This window comes from Anomaloglossus baeobatrachus, chromosome 5 (assembly GCF_048569485.1).
Source record: "Anomaloglossus baeobatrachus isolate aAnoBae1 chromosome 5, aAnoBae1.hap1, whole genome shotgun sequence".
NCBI classification, from domain to species: domain Eukaryota; kingdom Metazoa; phylum Chordata; class Amphibia; order Anura; family Aromobatidae; genus Anomaloglossus; species Anomaloglossus baeobatrachus.
In genome coordinates this window covers 365,359,268-365,374,733 of record NC_134357.1, presented here as the reverse complement: position 1 = coordinate 365,374,733, position 15,466 = coordinate 365,359,268, and positions in this window count along the sequence as shown.

Genomic DNA, 15,466 nt, shown 5'->3' with positions numbered 1-15,466 from the left:
TATGTCCATTTCGCTGGTACGTGTGACATCTGTGTGATGGCGTATGCTCGCCATGTGTGCATGTGGAATGTCCGTGTATGCATGAGATACGTATGTGTCATGTCCGTGTGCTATCCGTTTGAAATGATCCGTTTTTCATTAAAAATGACGTATACAAAGCATCATCATGAGATACTGGTGTGTTTAATTGGACTATTAGCTGCCATAATTACAACTAATTGGGAAACATTATTTAAAGTCAGTAAAATGGGTTTATTGTGCTCACTAGACATACACAAAGATGTCTCTGTCAAATGAGTCGACTATGTATCTACTATGGTTGATTTCTAGGAGATTTGGGTTAAGGCGCCATATGCTAGAATATAATCCAACTTTTGAAAAAAGGATGTGGATCCACCCCCTAGTCATGCTTCGTAAATTACATGGCCATTTTCATATTTTATATGGGGAATTCAGGAAATATCCGTCGAAGTTCCATGCCTACTGCCGATTATCCTTAACGTCCTTTGATAACATCCTGTGCATTGTGCGTCACCATCTTCAACATCAGGACACCTGTATGCGTCTCAGCATCTATCCCGAGGAACGCTTATTGGTGACTTTACGGTATGTGTACTATTTTTTAAAGATACAAGTAAAAATAGGTTCTTAATGTTGTGGAATCATAAAGTTAGAACTCTAGGACCAAATTAATATTAATATTCCATAGTATATGTTATTTTTGTCATTACTAATGAGATATTAGTATGTTTGTGTAATGAAATGGCTTGTCTCTGCTTAAAAACCTTGTAGTGATGTTATATAAAAACAATAGACATGTATATATCATTGCAAACATTTTTATTTAACATAAAAAAGCATCAGTTTCCAATATGGAAAATAGAAGTTGTTTTTTTTTTTTTGGTTTAATGCACAAAACAAAATGACAATACTGTATCTATGCATACATAGCCATTAACATATAAAAAAAATCTTGACAAAAATATGTAATTCTAATACTCTAATCATTTCCTTTTAAACTGTAGATTCTTTGCAATAGGACAATCCTTCAGCAGTCTCCATTTTGAATTCTTATTGGGAAGATCGACAATTGGCAAAATAATACTCCATACCTGCACTGTGCTATGGGAGACCCTTAGGCATCATGTCATGCAGCAGCCTACATCACAGGATTGGATGCGCATTTCAGACGAATTTTTTGAGAAAACAATATTTCCTAATTGTGTTGGCGCCTTAGACGGCAAACACATGAGTGAAGAAACCACCTTACTCTGCAACTAGATATTTTAATTTTCACAAGTTTTTTTCTGTAGTGATTCTTGCTTTGGTTGACACTAATTACTGTTTTATTTTTGTTGATATTGGGGCTTATGGTAGTGCTTCTGATGCAAGAATTTTCCGTTGTTCATGGTTATCACGGCGTTTAATGTCCGAAGACCTAAATCTCCCTTCACCAAGGCCTCTACCTGGTACAACGGGGCCTAATGCACCATTTGTCATGGTTGCAGATCAGGGGTTTGCCTTGTCTCGACATATGATGCGTCCATATCCAAGACGTGGCCTAGACAGGTCAAAAGGTTAATAGCACCTTGGGCAGAGCATGTTGCTATGTAGAACGTGCCTTTGGCATCATGGCTTCAAGATGGCGCATTTATCAAACCACCTGCAACCAACCACTGTCAAGACTGTCATTAAAGCTACAGTGAGTAGTAGAGATGGGTTTTCCAAGCCGCGCCAATGACCAAATGATCATGGAATTTTAAGATTAATGTTACTTTATTTCATGCACAGGTCCTGTGCATGAATTAAAGTAATATTAATCTTAAACTTCCATGATCATTTGGTCACTGGCGCGGCTTGGAAAACCCATCTCTACTACTCTCTGTTATCAGCCACCATGGGGACTGCTGCCGTGACCTGGAGTTACATGCCTTTACAGGAGTTGTGACTGTCACAACCCGTATTGCTGAGTAGTACTGCTCATTCCTAAACCCCGTATCTATTGGGGTAAGACCCTATTGCGCTTCTTTTTCCACAGTCTTCTAATTAAAGCTACAGTAATTTTACATAATTACTGTAGATTGAATGACATCAATGACGAAAGTTTTTGATGTCTTGCAGACCTTAATGCCCCATTAGTTGGTAATGGAAGAGTAAGATCCAATTGGGCCCCATCTGGTCTGCAAGTTAGGAATCAGTTAGGAATCAGTTTAAAGATTATTTTAGTTTAAATGTGCAAAATAACACAGAATAATTGTGCATGATCACTTTTTGTTTTTTTTTTAAACATTTTGTAAAAAAGTCACAAACACATATGTAATGAAAAAGGAAAAATTTGCATACATAGTTTTGTCTATTTCCAAATAGTTATTATGGTTTGTTGTTTTTTTTTTTATGTTAAAGCTTGTTGTCATAAACTTATATTTTTGTGACATTTTTTACCTCCGGAGTGTACATACAACATACTTTGATAAATTGCGTAGTTGACCCAAAATTTAAACCAATAAAATAATTGTGATAATGTATTTTGGCTTATGTATGCATGTTACCTTTTTCAAGACACACAGTATTTTTTACATATTTAACAAAATATTTTATGAGTCATTATCCCACAAAACCCACCATACTGTATTATGCCATAGTGTCACGTAAACATGATTTGTTTGACACTATGGGAACACAAGTAAGGGACCTGAACATATGCAGATACTGAATATTTCCAGGATTTATTTTTTTATAAAGGTGTATGCATGGAAATGTAGTTGGTTATGTGCGTGCATGAATTTAAACAACACATGGAAGTTTTGAGATGGTCTGAACATCCTGTCAATAGAAAATCAAAGTCATACCATGCAGGTCATGTTTTTGAAGTGATGGAGCAATTTAACATATAATTCCAATAAATGTATAAAAAAAGATTCATCCACATAATTGGACGGATTATTCTTAAACATTTATGGAGGGTTAGAATACAACTGTAAAATTCTAGTCATTTACCAATGTAGATGTTAGAGTATGTTGATAAACTATGTGTCAACTAAATCCTCTAGGCTAGTAATGCTTTCCTGTGTAGTCTCCATGGCTTTGTCACCTTCTGAATATGGAGGCTGACCAACACTAGATGTTGTAGTTAGTGACTGATTAGTGTTTCCACCCGTTATTGTTGTTGTGCTCTGCACAAACATTTCTGTTGTTGTGGGAACAGATTGTTGACCTTGTGACGGTGGTAGATATGGTTGCAACGGAACAGGCTGTGGATGTGTGTATGTGAAGTTGGTTGGGTAAGGCTAACTTTGAAAGTAATGCTGCTGTTGACTATGTTGCATATGGTATGATGGCGGTTGTTGTATCATTTGGGGGAGTCTATGAACATTAGTAACATTACTTTGATAGGACATTGATGTTTGTAAAGGTGCTTGTTGTTGCCCTTGAATAAAAATCATGGCTGTTGGCCAGACATTTGGTTAACTAAAACACCTGATTGTAGAGGTAGAATTGAAGGCCTTGGTTGAGGATCATTAATCAAATAAGATGCTGGCCGATGTCTTTGTGTGTTGTTGCCCTAGAGTATTTGTTTGTTGTTAATTATATGTGGTTTCTTCAGTTTGGGTTTCCATAGTGTGGAGTGTAGTGGTAGTGTGTGGCCCACGAGAATTACTTCGCCATTGCTCTATCGCTTCAAAAACATATATGGGCTCTGGCTCACGTTGGCATACAGAAATCAGTGTGATTATAGGCGCCCTTAACCTGTCCTGCCTATCTGGTGCAACCAATGCAAGAGAGGGTGAGAGGGAGCGACAAAATCTCTCTTCATCACTCTCAGGGATAAGTGAATTCATCATGTGTAGTATTCTAGTATAAATGATCTCTGGCAGGGAACGCAATTCCTCTTAACGCCTATGTCTGCGTCCACGGTATGTTTGTGCTAGTGACCCAAGGTTATGTGTTGTTGACCTAGGCTGTGTGCCTGCAAGTGTTTGTGGGCTTCCATCACCAACAACTGGTGATGACCCACTTTGGAGCCCTGTAGTCTGGCCTGTGATTTGGGCAGTGGATTGACTTGTCCCCAAGCCCTGATCTGATGAGCCTTCTTCTGCTTCAGGCTGGGTGGTGTTCTGGCTTGTGGGTTGCTGATATGATGTAGGCTCCATTTCAGAAGCTGATGTGGCTATTGCAGACAACACAGCAGACTGCGCCTCATTACTGTCCTCAAAGTTATCTTCAGTACTGTTAAAATGAATTATTCTGGTTATTTTATCTTCTTTTTTTAATTTACATAAACAATAATGTATCATTGAAAATACTTACTTTGGAACCTCCATAATTGGCATTAGGTAACTCAGCCTATCATAGTGTATGTATTTTTTCTTTTTTGAAGCAGCAGCAGAGGTTGCAACCGGATTATATTCACGGTGGAATTGATCTCTTTCTGACCGCTAGCGCCGTTTAACCAAATCCACTGTAATGAAACATCAATAAAAATTACAACATTAAGGTGTGTAAAGTTGTTTTTATTTTTTTAAAAAAAAAAAAAAAAGATAATTTATCCTTGATGAAATAATTTAACATAAAATGTGAATATACAAAAATGCACATAATATAACTACGGTAATAAAATATATAGATAAACAACACATCATACCCATGTTAGCAAGAAATTAATGAACTAATGTAAGACATGTATTGGTTATTCTTGCATAAAAATGATAAGATTAATACATGTGGCAAGTATATTTTCCACCACTACATGCTATGCTATTTTTTCACATAAGACAAAACTAAACTCAAAGGAAATACATAACTTCTATCCATACTTGTAAACAAACACATATACAACTATACTTGACATAGAATGGCCTAGCAGTGTGGACATGGGTTTACACTTCACAAGTAAGGCCCCTTTCACATTGCGTTTTACCTTCCGCTCACAGGTCCCGTCGGGGCATCCGTCCGGACCGCCCCTCCCCCACTCTGCCAAGCGTGTTCCAGACGCATGCGCCCGGCAGGGCCATTCACTGTTATGGAGTGCACTGCGTCAGCGTGTGCTCTGTTTTGTGCCATTTTGTGCACATATACGTTTCTGCAGACGGACACCTGAACGTACTCCTCTATGTTTGGGTGTCCGTCTGCAGAAACGTATATGTGCACAAAATGGCACAAAACAGAGCACACGCTAACGCAGTGCACTCCATAACAGTGAATGGCCCTGTCGGGCGCATACGTCCGGAAGCACGCTTTGCAGAGTGGGGGAAGGGCTGTCCGGACGGATGCCCCGACGGGACCTGTAGACGTAGAGAACAACGCAATGTGAAAGGAGCCTAAGAATTAGATGTATGCAGATATGTGTACATCCAGGCCATTAGGTAAAGCACCTGAAAAATCAGGGAAAAGTGCATTTTTTTGCATGACATGTCATGTTTCCATGATTATTAACAAACTAGAAGGTGGCCCGATTCTACGCATCGGGTATTCTAGAATTTTGTCACGCTCCCCGGGTCCCCTGCGCTGCTTCCCGGCTCACCTGTCACGCTCCCCGGCTCCCCTGCCTCGCTTCCCGGTTCCTCGGTCCGGTCACCGCCGCTCCCCGCTCTCCAGCATCCATTACCGGCGCGTCCCCGGCGTCCTGGTCCCCGCTCCCGGCGCCCGTCGGCTTCTCAGCCCCAGCCCGGCTCTGCTGCTTCCTCCTCTCAGCTTCCTGCTCTGGCTTCTGGCACTCGGGCCGCGCGCATGCGCATTAGGGCGCGCGCGCGGTCATTGACCCTTTCTTAAAGGGCCAGCGTCCATTAACAGGAAATGAAGCACACAGGTACAGGGTATAAAGGGGTTTAATGTCCAAGTGGGCGGGGCCTGATCTTCGTGTTTCTCAAGCTAGGAGTCAGGTCTCCTTGTGTTCCTGTGAGATACTCACCTCTCTCTCTTCTAGAGCCGAGCCTGCTTCGCCATCCGGTCCTGCCGAATCCTGAACCCCGAACGCTGCCTATCTGCCATCCTGAACAGTCCATACCATCTCGGATCCCTGCGGTGACCCGTCATCTCGCTCCAAAGGTTCCGGACCCCGCCTGACATCTTCTCGGCTTCCGAACCTGAGCTCCGTCACCCGGACTACCATCCGTGACTCCGTGGTCCCAGGGACTTCTCCGTTATACTCTTGTGCACGGACTGTTCTGCTGCCTATAGTGCTCCAGCTACCGGACCCCTTACCATCATCAAGGAGTTCGGCCCAGTGGATCCACCTCCTGGGTCTGCCCGTCCACCTGACCCTAACAGTAAGATCAGGCCATGGATCCCGCTGCAGCACTAGCAGCCGTACAGGAGGAACTCCAACGCCAGCGTGAGACTCAGACCCGCATGCTGCAATTCATGTCTTCTGTGGACGCCCGCCTGAACACGCTACAAGCGGCAGTTACGTCTTCAGCATCCCGGGCTTCCACTAGTCAATCCACGGCTCCAGCTCCCGTGGCGACTTCTTCCGATGCTTCCCGACTTCGTTTGGCCTCACCACCCCGGTACGCCGGAGATCCCAAGACCTGCAGGGGTTTCATAAACCAATGCTCCCTTCATTTCACGCAGCTGCCGCATTTGTTTGCCTCCGACCAAGCCAAGGTCGCCTTCATCATGTCCCATCTAGAGGGTGAGGCACTGGCGTGGATGAACCCCTTGTGGGAGAAGGGGGATCCTGTGACCACAAACATCCAGGAGTTCCTGCAGGCATTCCGTGGCACCTTTGACGAGCCCGGACGCGCCTCCGCGTCTGCCTCGTCTCTTCTCCGGTTACGTCAGGGGACTCTGACGGTGGGTCAATACGCGATCCGGTTTCGCACCCTGGCCTCGGAACTCGGGTGGAACAACGAGGCCCTAAGCGCCACCTTCTGGGAAGGACTCTCGGGGCGAATTAAAGATGAGCTGGCGGGTCGTGACGTACCGTCCACCCTGGATGCCCTGATTACCCTAGCGACTCGAGTGGACATTCGCTTTCAGGAGCGATCCAAGGAAGTGTCCCGTGAGAGACGTCCGGTACGGCATTCCTCTCCTCCGCAGAAGTCCTCCGTACTTCAGTCAACGGCATCTGGGGCCCCCGTCCATGAGCCCATGCAGATCGACCGAGTGCGGCAGTCTGAACAACATCGAGCCGAGCGGCTCGCCAAGGGCCTCTGCTTTTACTGCGGAGAGGGCACACACCTGCTACGCTCCTGTCCAGAGAGGCCGGGAAACTCCAAAGCCTAGGGTTGGTAGGAGAGGCCACCCTAGGTGCTGGGACTCTCTCAGACCCGGTTACGTGGACTGTGCAAGTGACAACGGGAGAGACGCGGTTCACGGCTGAGGCGTACCTCGATTCTGGGGCCGCAGGCAGTTTCATCCAGCAGGCCACGGTGGACAAGTACCAGGTGCCGGTTACTCCACTCGACAAGCCGCTAGTGATTGCCTCTGTGGATGGGAGACCCCTCTCTGACACCATCTCCTGGATCACCAGGCCGGTCGAACTGCGTATCGGTGCCCTGCACACCGAGAACATCGCTCTCTACGTCCTCCCACACATGTCCCATCAAATCTTGCTGGGACTCCCCTGGTTACGGACACACGAACCATCAGTCAGCTGGGGCACTGGTGAAATCACCCGATGGGGCTCTTCGTGCCATGATAAATGCCTGAAGACCATACAACCCATCCGACGACCTCCGGTTCCAGAGAACCTACCGGGACTGCCCTCGGCCTATTAGTCCTTCGTGGACGTCTTTGATAAGAAGGAATCTGAGGTTCTTCCGCCACATCGTCCTTACGATTGTGCCATCGACCTGCTCCCGGGAACAACACCACCTCGAGGACGGATATATCCATTGTCTCCAGCCGAAACAAGGGCCATGTCTATTTACATCACAGAGAGTCTGGCAAGGGGATTCATTCGGAGATCCTCCTCTCCTGCTGGAGCAGGCTTCTTCTTCGTGAAGAAGAAAGAAGGCGACTTACGCCCATGTATAGACTACCGGGGATTGAACCAAATCACCGTGAAAAACAAGTACCCTCTGCCGCTCATCCCCGAATTGTTTGACCGGCTTAGAGGAGCTCGTGTGTTCACCAAGCTGGATCTTCGGGGTGCCTACCATCCTCAGTCTAATGGCCAAGTGGAAAGGGTCAATCAAATCTTGACCTCCTTCTTACGTCACTACGTCAACGCCCATCACGACGACTGGTCCACGCTGCTTCCTTGGGCTGAATTCTCCCATAACCACCACGTCAGTGAGTCCTCCTCCAGCTCTCCCTTCCATGTCGTTTACGGACTTCAGCCCTCCGTCCCATTGCCTGTATCCCCTTCTTCGGATGTCCCTGCTGCTGATGCTGTAGCCCGTGACTTTGCAACCATTTGGGACTCTGTCAAGGCGTCCCTTGGATGTGCTTCCCTGCGGATGAAGAGACACGCAGACAAGAGACGTCTGGACCCTCCGTGTTTCTCTCCTGGAGATCTAGTCTGGCTTGCTTCCAAGTACGTCCGATTGAAGATACCATCCTACAAGCTGGGTCCTCGCTACATCGGGCCGTTTAAAGTTCTCAACAAGATCAATGAGGTCTCCTACAAGCTACACCTCCCGGCCACGATGAGGATACCAAACTCCTTCCACGTCTCCCTGCTCAAGCTGGTTGTCCTTGGTCCCTTCTCCGCTGCTGCCAGTTCGGCTCCTCCTCCAATTGCCGATGATGACATCTATGCGGTAAGAGATGTCGTGGCCATGAAGACCGTACGGGGTCGACAGTTCTTCCTGGTGGACTGGGCAGGGTATGGTCCTGAGGATAGGTCCTGGGAGCCCCGGGAGAATGTGGGCACTCCTCTGATCCGTGCCTTCCTGTCCCGGTTGCGGGGAGGGGGGCGTGGGGGGGGGCTACTGTCACGCTCCCCGGGTCCCCTGCGCTGCTCCCCGGCTCACCTGTCACGCTCCCCGGCTCCCCTGCCTCGCTTCCCGGTTCCTCGGTCCGGTCACCGCCGCTCCCCGCTCTCCAGCATCCATTACCGGCGCGTCCCCGGCATCCTGGTCCCCGCTCCCGGCGCCCGTCGGCTTCTCAGCCCCAGTCTGGCTCTGCTGCTTCCTCCTCTCAGCTTCCTGCTCTGGCTTCTGGCACTCGGGCCGCGCGCATGCGCATTAGGGTGCGCGCGCGGTCATTGACCCTTTCTTAAAGGGCCAGCGTCCATTAACAGGAAATGAAGCACACAGGTACAGGGTATAAAGGGGTTTAATGTCCAAGTGGGCGGGGCCTGATCTTCGTGTTTCTCAAGCTAGGAGTCAGGTCTCCTTGTGTTCCTGTGAGATACTCACCTCTCTCTCTTCTAGAGCCGAGCCTGCTTCGCCATCCGGTCCTGCCGAATCCTGAACCCCGAACGCTGCCTATCTGCCATCCTGAACAGTCCGTACCATCTCGGATCCCTGCGGTGACCCGTCATCTCGCTCCAAAGGTTCCGGACCCCGCCTGACATCTTCTCGGCTTCCGAACCTGAGCTCCGTCACCCGGACTACCATCCGTGACTCCGTGGTCCCAGGGACTTCTCCGTTATACTCTTGTGCACGGACTGTTCTGCTGCCTATAGTGCTCCAGCTACCGGACCCCTTACCATCATCAAGGAGTTCGGCCCAGTGGATCCACCTCCTGGGTCTGCCCGTCCACCTGGCCCTAACAAATTTACGTATTGTGTAGTTAATGTATGATTTTTGTTATATATATATATATATATATATATATATGTTGTTGTCTGTAGTTACCAAGTGTTTGTGTAGGGCGCTGTACATGTTCTGGGTGTTGTCTGGGTGTGGCGGGGGGTGAGAGCGGTGTTGTATGTGTGTTACGTGTGTTGCGTTGTTTGTAGAGCGCTGTGTGTCTGTAGCGTTGTGTGTGTGTGTGTTGCGCGGTTTGTGTGGGTGTGGTGTGTTTTGGGGGGAGGTATGTTTTGTGCAATGTGTGTGTGTTGTGCGGTATGTGCGTATATTTATGTATGCTACGGTGTTTGTGTGTTGGGTGTTGTGTGTGTGCAGAGTTGTCTGTGTGGGTGTCTGTGTAGGGCGGTGTTTGTGGTTCCCAGTGTGTGTGTGGTGTGTTGTGTGTGTGTGTGTGTGTTGGGGGGATGTGTGCACCTCCCATCGTGCTCCATCCCCCATGCTGCGCACCCCCCATCGTGCTCCATCCGCCATGCTGCGCACTCCCAAACGTGCTCCATCGCCATGCTGCACACTCCCAAACGTGCTCCATCCGCCATGCTGCGCACTCCCAAACGTGGTCCATCCGCCATGCTGCGCACTCCCAAACGTGCTCCATCGCCATGCTGCGCACTCCCAAACGTGCTCTATCCGCCATGCTGCGCACTCCCAAACGTGCTCCATCCGCCATGCTGCGCACTCCCAAACGTGCTCCATCCGCCATGCTGCGCACTCCCAAACGTGGTCCATCCGCCATGCTGCGCACTCCCAAACGTGCTCCATCCGCCATGCTGCGCACTCCCAAACGTGCTCCATCCCCCATACTGCGCACTCCGCATCGTGCTCCATCCCCCATGCTGCGCACCCCCCATCGTGGTCCATCCCCCAAGCTGTACCAGCATCAGCCTCTCTGCCCCCAGCATCAGCCTCTCTCCTCCCAGCATCAGCCTCTCTCCTCCCAGCATCAGCCTCTCTCCTCCCAGCATCAGCCTCTCTCCTCCCAGCATCAGCCTCTCTGTCCCCAGCATCAGCCTCTTTGTCCCCAGCATCAGCCGCTCTCCTCCCAGTCTCAGCCTCCCCCAGCATCAGCCTCTCTTCTCTCAGCCTCCCTCCTTCCAGCCTCCCTCCTCCCAGCCTCCCCCAACATCAGCCTCCCCCTCCCAGCCTCCCCCTCCCAGCCTCCCCCAGCATCAGCCTGTCGCCTCCCAGCCTCCCCCAGCATCAGCCTCTCTCCTCCCAGCCTCCCCCAGCATCAGCCTCTCTCCTCCCAGCCTCCTCCAGCATCAGCCTCTCTCCTCCCAGCCTCCCCCAGCATCAGCCTCCCCCTCCCAGCCTTCCCCAGGATCAGCCTCTCTACTCCCAGCCTCCCTCCTCCCTGCCTCCCCCAGCATCAGCCTCCCCCTCCCAGCCTCCCCCAGCATCAGCCTCTCTCCTCCCAGCCTCCCCCAGCATCAGCCTCTCTCCTCTCAGCCTCCCCCAGCATCAGCCTACACCCTCCCAGCCTCCCCCAGCATCAGCCTACCCCAGCATCAGCCTACACCCTCCCAGCCTCCCCCAGCATCAGCCTACCCCAGCATCAGCCTACCCCAGCATCAGCCTCTCTCCTCTCAGCCTCCCCCAGCATCAGCCTCCCCCTCCCAGCCTCCTCCAGCATCAGCCTCCCCCTCCCAGGCTTCCCCAGGATCAGCCTCTCTCCTCCCAGCCTCCCCCAGCACGCCGTGCTCCTCTGCCGACACTCACAGATCCGATCGCATACACTCACACACACACACTCACACATCTGAACACACTCACACACATCTGATCGCATACACTCACACACACACACACACACACACACACACTCACACATCAGAACACACTCACACACATCCGATCGCATACACTCACACACACACTGAAGATATTGCACATACACGCTCACACTCACAACATCCGGAGATACCACATGCTTCTGGCCATGTGATCCTCCGGCAGGTCCTGGAAGGTCACTGCACAGTATCGCCGCCAAGAAGCAAGCGATATCCCAGGATGTTGTGAGTGTGTGGATGCGATGTGATGTGTGTGTAAGAGTGTGATCTGATGTGTGTGCGTGTGTGTGTGTGTGTGTGTTGTTATGTGTGTGCGTGTGTATGTTCCGCCGCTGCAGGACCTTGATGCGCTGGTAACTATGGTACCATGGTTACCAGCATATCCCGTCCCCCGCTCGCACGGGACGCCACACCAGCATACGGCGGCAACCCCAGCAATGCGAGGGTATGTGTCGGCTGGGTTGGCGGCGTACGCTGATGTGGGCTCCTGGGGGTACAGTACTCACCTGGGAGTCGTGGCTCCGTGTCGGTTCGGGGAATGCGTGCGGGAGGCAGGGCCAGAGCGAGCGTGCATTGCGTGAGGGGGGCGGGGCGTGGCCGAGTTGGCAATGCGTGCAGGGTGCCGGGGCGAGATGCCAATCCGTGTGGGGGGCGGAGCCTGTGCGAGCGGCCGACCAATCCGTGTGTGGGTGGAGCCTGGGCGAGCGGCCAATCCGTGCGGGGGGGGTGGGGCCATGGCGAGCCCAGCGGCCAATCAGCTTTGTGTCACCGTAAGGACACAATTTTGGAGCAAGACAGACAGACAGACAGACAGAATAAGGCAATTATATATATAGATAAAAAACTTCCAGTAAGGATAAACAGTCACATACATTTCAGTATGTTGGTCTCATGTGTTGCTCAAAATGAGTCAGCAACAGTAATATATGCGTAACAGTTAAGGTGTTAAAAAAAAACCTTCAGCAATATGATTCAACACATTTAAGTAATTAGAAAATCCACAAAAATGGCTGTACTTACCATATTTATTTTTCCTTCCAGGGGTGCTTGAGACCATCCATTTCTGGGGTAGTCTTGTTCAGCCACAGACATCCAGGCTCTCTCCACCATCAACCTGTCATGGTATCCATCAACACGTGTGTCCCAAAGCTCTGGATGCCTCTCTACTTCTCCAATCAGCCTCTTTGTATCTATCCTTGGAGCCATTTCCAAAAATGTAGGGTACAGAGAGCTCACTTTGTGAGTAGAGAGGGAAGATGTTCAGCTGCAGTCATGATAGCATTTGTGGCAGGATATGAGGTCTTGGCGCCAGAATTAATGACCTTAATTGACCTGCCAGATTGTTAACAAGTGTAGGTGATGTTTGGATTAAAAACGCACACGGACGGTACGGGTAGCACACGGACATGCTACGTGTCATGTATGTGTAGGCACGGACCCATTGACTTTAGCGGGTCTGTACCTGCATGATACTGGAGAAAAACGGACATGTTGAGCGTGTGGAAAAACGCACACCCGTACAAACAACACGGACACACGTTCCGTGTGGTTTTACGTGTGTGCCTGTTACCATAGGGTAACATTGGTGTATGTGTCTCTGTGCCGCCGGTACATGCAAAAACGTAACAAACACATACCGGCGGCACAGATGTGTGTTGGAGGCCTAAGGTTGTTATAGGGCTAAGGGGCACTTTGCACACTACGACATCGCAGGTTCGATGTCGGTGGGGTCAAATTGAAAGTGACGCACATCCGCCGTCGCAGGCGATATCGTAGTGTGTAAAGCCTTTTTGATACGATTAACGAGCACAAAATCGTCGTAATCGTATCATCGGTGTAGCGTCGGTCATTTCCATATTTTGGAAATGACCGATGTTACGATGTTGTTCCTTGTTCCAGCGGCAGCACACATCGCTGTGTATGAAGGGCAAGAGCGAGGAACATCTACCTGCGTCCTGCGGCTCACGCCAGCTATGCGGAAGGAAGGAGGTGGGCGGGATGTTTACGTCCCGCTCATCTCCGCCCCTCTGCTTCTATTGGCCGCCTGCCGTGTGACGTCGCTAAGACGCCGCACGACCCGCCCCCTTAATAAGGAGGCGGGTCGCCGGCCAGAGCGATGTCGCAGGGCAGGTGAGTGTATGCGAAGCTGCCGTAGCGATAATGTTTGCTATGCCAGCTATCACCATGATATCACAGCTGCGACGGGGGCGGGGACTATCGCGCACGGCATCGCAGCATCGGCTTGCGATGTCGTAGTGTGCAAAGTGCCCCTAAGTTACCTACAACATTGTATAGCCTGTATAAAATGCATTTTGGAGGCTGACAGACTCCCTTTAAATGCCGCTATCAGTTATTGACCCTTAATGTCTGACACCACAGAATTCTTGTTCCTTATTAAGCGTTTTGCCTAGAATGAGTCCATACCTTTCCCCTTTCTGATTTACTTTGCAATGCTAAATCTGGACTTTCCACATTTTCCTGATGTATAATAGGCACATGACGTACTTTACAGTGGAGACCCCTGAGTGGCAGAAGTTTGGAGACGTTACACAATTTGCCTTATCTAGAATCCAGATCTGTTGGGCTGCAGTATCACTTTTCTCCACCAGATGGTGCTCTTGTCTGTGAATCCTAGTCGTGTGGTCAAAAGCTCTTGGCCCTGTCTCTGATGCTGCAGCCATAAAATCCGTGCATTAGAAGCCCACCGATATCACTCTGGGATGTAAAATGCTTTCATATTTATTGGGCATTTTTATGACCGTAATCAATTGGATTTTTCCTTATTAGTTTATAACACGATCATCTGTGTAATCTCCAGGGGGATTAAACCTGACAGAATTCACAGTTGCAGTCCAGCAGAAAGCACCTCCGTCTATCAAGTTATGTTTTACCGAAACAGCAGACATTTCACAGCTGTTAGGAAAGAGGCCGAGAGCTGTGTTGCTTTTGAGCAAACGGAAGCGATCAGTCCGTTACTTAACACTCATATTGTCTTTGGAAGCAAGTCAACTCGGGGTACAATTTTAGCAAAATCCTCTATAGTTCACTCATTGAAATCCGCTGGCAGAAAACAGCAAAATATCCTTCAGTAATTAACCACATCCACACCACAAAAAAAAGAGCCAGAGAAGCTAAACTCTTACAGATGTTCTGTGCTACACGGCATGTAACGCGCTTCTATTCCCGGCTCCGAAACTGTCAGGTGACATCAAGCATGTTCATTTTTAATACGCCATTCAATAGCCTCTGTGGGGATAAGGCCTCGCTTCCTGTGTCAAAAGCCGACCTATTACAAATAGTCTCAAAATGATTAGCGTATGTCACTTTCTGCGCCTGGAGCGATCACTGCCTGTCAAACGTTAACCCCTAACGTGTCACAAGTTACCAGGTTCTCCAACAGGACCCTTTAACCCTGCATCCCAAATCCCCATTTAATATACCATTGCAGTAATCTGAGCTGAAGGTAAAGCTTTGGTACAGAACTAGTCCTATTGTCATAAAATATTAATGGAATTGCTCATATAAAAGAGGAAGCCATACTATAGTAATAACATGGTCAAAGCCGGCTCTGGGACATTACCTAAAACCCTCAAAACAATGGCCCAAAAACTCACATGCACTCAGTCCTGGTACAACTGTGACGCCCTGGACTATTCAGGTTGTCACAGGGTTCTGCATGCTCTTTTCCTTAGTGCAGGATTCAACCCCCCATGGTTCTGGGTCTCCATCCTGCAGTACTGCCTCCACGAGCATTCACAAATCCTAGATACACCTTGCACCACACCTATCACGCACACCAGTGGGCTGCTTAAGCGGAATAGGGCTGCCCACCTAGGGGTCGGGCAGGGAAGTGGGAGGTGTCAAGTCAGTTCAGTGGTAGCCCTCGAGCTGAGAGGAGCTCTGAGGAAGCTGGGAGTTGTAGCTCCCAGGGGAGAAGCAGACTAGGTCGCAGATGGTGGTTTGGACCTAGAGGAGTCG